This window comes from Octodon degus, unplaced genomic scaffold (genome assembly GCF_000260255.1).
Source record: "Octodon degus isolate 3935 unplaced genomic scaffold, OctDeg1.0 scaffold00062, whole genome shotgun sequence".
NCBI classification, from domain to species: domain Eukaryota; kingdom Metazoa; phylum Chordata; class Mammalia; order Rodentia; family Octodontidae; genus Octodon; species Octodon degus.
The window spans coordinates 2,157,986-2,163,278 of record NW_004524638.1 but is presented as its reverse complement, the minus strand read 5'-3'; positions in this window follow the sequence as shown (position 1 = coordinate 2,163,278).

The following is a 5,293-nucleotide window of genomic DNA, read 5'->3' as shown; positions in this document are numbered from 1 at the left end:
TTTTTTTTTCAGAAAGTAAGAAGAATGGCTAAAAATTCACAAATTAAGCATTCAAACTAGCTAGTTAAGAATAAAAATTATTAGGTAGATCTAAAATACTGAAAGAGGGTCTAGTGAGACCCTGACCTTGTAACACCTTCCCTAACATACAAAAAAAAACTAACAAAAAAATATAAATATATTGAAAGTAAAAAAATAAAGGTAAAAATACAAGTTAAAAAAAAGTGTAAAAATATGATATTGAAGCCAAAAAAAAGGCTCAAAGCTGATTTTAGGAAAAGACAAATTACACAGATACACTAGCAGGGCATGGTGGTGCAAGCCTGCAGTCCTCCGTACTGGGCAGGCTGAGGCAGGAGGATTCCAAGGCTAAGGCTAACCTGGACAACTTAGTGAGACATTGTCTCAGAATAAAAAGGCCTGGGGATATAGCTTATGGTGGGGTATTGTTCTAGTACTTAAGAGCCCCTGCGCTCAAAACTCAGTACCACCAAAAAAAAAAAAAAAAAAAAAAAAAAAAAAAAATTACTGAAGCTTGAACAGAAGGAAAAAAGAAAAATGCACACATAAACTGTAAGCTGGTTTGGGAAATAAAGAAAAGCACTGAACAGACTGAAGAATATTCTAGGAAAAAATAACATATAAACATACTTAAAAATTAATATTGAATTCTAAAAGACCTGAGCCTATTAAAGATATTTAATCAAGTTAAAAATCTATACCAATGTAAGTCTTTAGCTAGGTAAACTTAATTTTTAGGTGAACTATCAAATATCCAAAGAAATACAAAAATTTATGTTTTTCAAATAGTGTTACGATGTTTTGGCCATTTCTAGCTAAAAACAGATGAGGATTCTACAAAAAGCATAAAGAGACAGCCAGATATATATATCCCCCGCCCCCAGAACTGAGGATTGAACTCAGGCCCTTGCGCTTGCCAGGGAAGCGCTTATTCCACTGAGCCATCTCCCCGGCCCCTTAAAAAATATTTTTTTTAACAGGCAAAAATCCTGAGCAGACATCAAAACAGGTAGGTATAAAAACAGAAAACCCTAATCAACACCATATACCTTAGGGTACAGCAAGTTTAGACAGGGAGACATCACTCACACCTCTTAGAACAGGCAAAGAGAAAGCCACACCAGATGCTGATGGGGACATAAAGCCATGAGAACTCCATAACTGTGCCTGGACACGGAGGTCTAAAGCCATGTCCCCTGCCTCCCTTAGCTCAGAAATGCCTCACTAACTCTAAGCAGAATGTAAGGAAGAAGCATCTTCTTTTTTGTTGGCCAACTCGCTCGTGCAGGAAAGCAGTCTGACTTACAAGCCCACCCTGAGCCTCTCTGTGTTTGCCTCTGTAGCTTCCCTTACGCATTCTCTGATCTCCACCACACTCACCAGATCCTGTGTCACTTTTGTCCTGTACGAAAAGAGTGCAGCTGAGCAGCAGCCCTTTCAGTCTTCAGATTTTCTGATGACAAGCAGACTTGGTCACAAACTCTAGACTGGATCAGTTTAGTTCTTCTCACTGCGTCTTCTTCCACCAGTTGACCCAATTTTCCACGCAGTGCTCTGGGGAGATGAGCACAGCGAGAGCCCCTCTCCTTCAGGAGACCAGGTCTGGGCCTGCGTCCTGGATCACAGCACCTCAGCTCTCAGGTCCTGCGCAGCCAGAAGTCTGTGGAGCACAGGCAGGAGCATTTGAGTCTGCCAGGCTCTCTAGGATCAAAGCACATTAATTTCTCTGGAAGCCATGCCCCTTTCTTTTCCTAAAAACCAGATGAGTAAGTCCTTTTTTTAGAGGATTTCCAGCAACTGAGGCGTGATTCATGTGGCTCAGGCCCACCCTGTAACTGCACGGCAGGACACAACAACTTCCTCTTGGGCACTTGCTCTGCGTGCTGAGGGCTTTGGGTCATCTTTCAGAACTCACCCATTCTTCCAACTTGGGCTTCCCCAATCGAGACCGACTTCCCTCTTTGTCATCTGTTAAGGCACTCAGCCGCCCGCACCACTTCCGATGTTTCTGGAGGCCCCAACCACAACTGCCTGGCTGCCTAGCGTGTAGCTTTGTTTCAGCCTGCTTCAAGGACTCTACACTTTGTGCCCAGAACACCCTGGCCCAGCCGGGGACACTTGATGACTGACCTTCCCCATCCCCACACGCTCGTTGCTCCATGAAGTCCCTGCCTCCCCAGCCCTCGCTGCTGTGCAGGTCCGCGGAGCAGCCCAGCGCAGGCTAGTTACCGTCAGTAAAGACGGTTAGCTCCCTAAGTGTGGTCTTGTGCGGGTTCCAGGGCGCCTTTTTCCCCGACAGCTTTTCCTGCCAGTTCACTGCCCAAAACCCGGGAGGGATGCCAAGGCACCCGGTGCAGGTCCCTCCCGACCGGGACATTTGGTCCTACCAGGTTCGCAGCCACCGCTCCTGGGTGTAGCCGACCACGAAGCCCAGCCCACGGCCCTGCTGACTTCCCATCCTCGCACCGCCTCTAACTGGAAGTGTCTTTCCGCGTTCCCTGACGTGACGCGTTGGTGCCACACGCGTCCTCCGCTTTTATGGCACCGCCCGTAACTGTTCTCTAGTCTGCTCCCCAGGATGCCCTCCTAACCCGCTGGCTTCCTCATCCTCTCAGTTCCTCCGCTTCCGCGCGCTCACCCTCTGTCTCACTCTCCCACCCTCTCTCTCCCTCCCGCCTCCTTCCTCTTACGGCCACTCTCGCACGATTTCCTACAGAGTGTCCTCTCAGATTTCTCACTTCTCCGCTCCGCCTCTCCTTTAACTCCCTCGCTTCGCTCTCTTGGTTGGCCCCCGCCTCAGCCCTCTTGTTCCCTGGGCTGCAAGCCCTCTGCTCTCTTCCGACTCCAGCCAGAGCCCAGCCGACCGACCGGCTCAGCTGTCCCGCTCCCTCTTTCTCGGACCCCCTTCTCCACCGCAGACATCCCGTCCCATCGACAGGCTTGGGTTACTCCGTCCATTTGGGATATCTCGTGGCCAACCTGGACTGCCTGCCTCATTTCCGTGACCCTCACTGTCACTCTCCTCTTCACTATGGGCAACACTCCCTCATGCCCTTCTGTGGCTCCACTGTCCTCCATTGCCTTCAGTCTGTTTTGCGGGCCCTCTGGGATTCTCTGAGCTCAAAGGTTTTATTATTATTAGTATTATTAGTATTATTAGTATTAATTTTAATGAGAAAGAAATAGCAATGAGACTGTTTCAAAAAAGGTTAGTAGGGGCCGGTGAGATGGCTGAGTAGAGTAAGTGCTTCCCTGGCACCCCAAGGGTCTGAGATCAATCCCAGGTTCTGAAAGAAAAAAAAAAAGGTTAGTAGGACAATAATTAATACATTGCATATTGTTGTCTTCGTGGTATTCAGAGTACAAGATGGAGACATGATAGCTTGTCTAAACACTATTAGTACACTCAGTAGTGTCCCAAATTTTCTGATCAAGAAGATTATGGGGCCAAAGAGGAAAGTGATCGATGACGTAGCGTGTGCCTAAGGAGAGTCACATGGGGAGAAGACACTCTCTCAGGCTTTCACAGAGAGCACATTGGCCAAGCAATGGCCGTGACTCATCCACATGGCTGCACTGATGAAGGTTTTACAATCTGAGGTACAGGATCTCAGGACAAATCCTGAGGGCATTTCACTGACCTTCTCAGATCAAAAAGCTACAACTCTTGTTGCATAGGTCCTGCTTTACCTTGGTCTTAACCATCCAGTAGAAAAGTATGAAGACGAAATATAGGAAATAAAGCCATGCTGTTAAGTTGAGCTGTGGGGGACTCAGGTCAATAATTTTTGACATTGCCAGTTAAACAGAAGACCCAATGCTATTATGGGCTACTGGACTCTTTTAGAATATTTTGTTGAGTTGACACACCTATAATATTCAATAACGGAACTTAGGAAAAATGGGGTATACCTATGAATGTCCATTTTGTATCTGTGTATTCAAAGTGGTTGGGATAGATATATAGTTGCATTCTCTTAATGAATGGAATGATTTGTTCTAATGGTGTTTGTAAATAGGATCACAAGTCCGCATCTTGTACAGCAATTAACCACTAAGAAGAATATTTGCAGTGTATTATTTGTTGAAACTGTACTTCCGATTTAATTTGAAACTGCCTCATTGCTATCTGTTTATCAATAAAACTTTGAAAAATAAAATAAAATAAAATAAACACTATTAGTACAAATCTTTCTTCTCATTGAACTAAGAGAAAGTATCTGTACCTCTATCCTAACTTTTGTATGTACAGATATATAATTTTTTTCCACTACGAAATGGAGCTCAAAGTTCAGCACCTTATATTCCTTTGTCAAACAGCCTAGCCCCAATACAAACTTGACAAGGGAACCCAATGACCCCCCTGAGGGCACCCTAGATTTTAAGGCTTTTCAGGATCTCAACAACTTCTGGGACAAGGGCGTCCACTGGAAGTTCAGGGAAGTGAGCTTTGCCCTTATGAGGTCGCTGAGGGTTGGAGAGAGGCAGTGTGGTCCTGGTGTAGGTCAGTTCTGGTTAGGAGGCTGGGGAGGGAGCATTTCGTAGGCATCTATGCTATGTATGAAATTGCTTGACTTTCCCCCCTGGGAGATAGCCAGGAAGGCATGGAGAGAAACTGTCAGAGTCCAGGAGTTGTACGTCCTTGCCTTTCCAGTAAGGGATAAAAAGTGAATGAAAAAAGACTTCCAGGACCTGTGTATCATTTCTGGAGACACCCTTCATCAGTGACTAAGATTATTAGGGCACCTACAAAAGAAGCACAACTAAGTATTCCACTTGGGTGTTTCCCTAAATAGAAGAAAATGACCAAAATGTGACTGTGACATTCACGCAGGATGAGTGGCAGCTCTTGTGTCCTGCACAGAAGAATCTATACAGAAATGTGATGTTGGAGAACTACAGCAATCTGGTGTGAGTGGAAAATGGCCACGTTGTTAATCATCTACAGTGTTACATGAAAAATCAAAGAATGCTAGAAGATATGGAACAATACCATAAACACAATTCATTTACAGATACTGTTCTTCAAAGCAAAACTCATTTTGAGTTATATATAAAATATTCCAAGTCAAATTTGTTTTGTCAACCAGAACAAATCTATGAAATTAAGAGTGCTACTGAATTTAAGGAAAATGTGGCAACATTAATGAATGGTGTGAACAGTCACATTCTGTAGTGAAATTCTCTATAAGCAGAAAATCCATTAACAAGTCCCAAGTCATTAAGCACCAGAAATTTCATGAAATAGAGAAAAAGCGGGGCCAAGGAGATG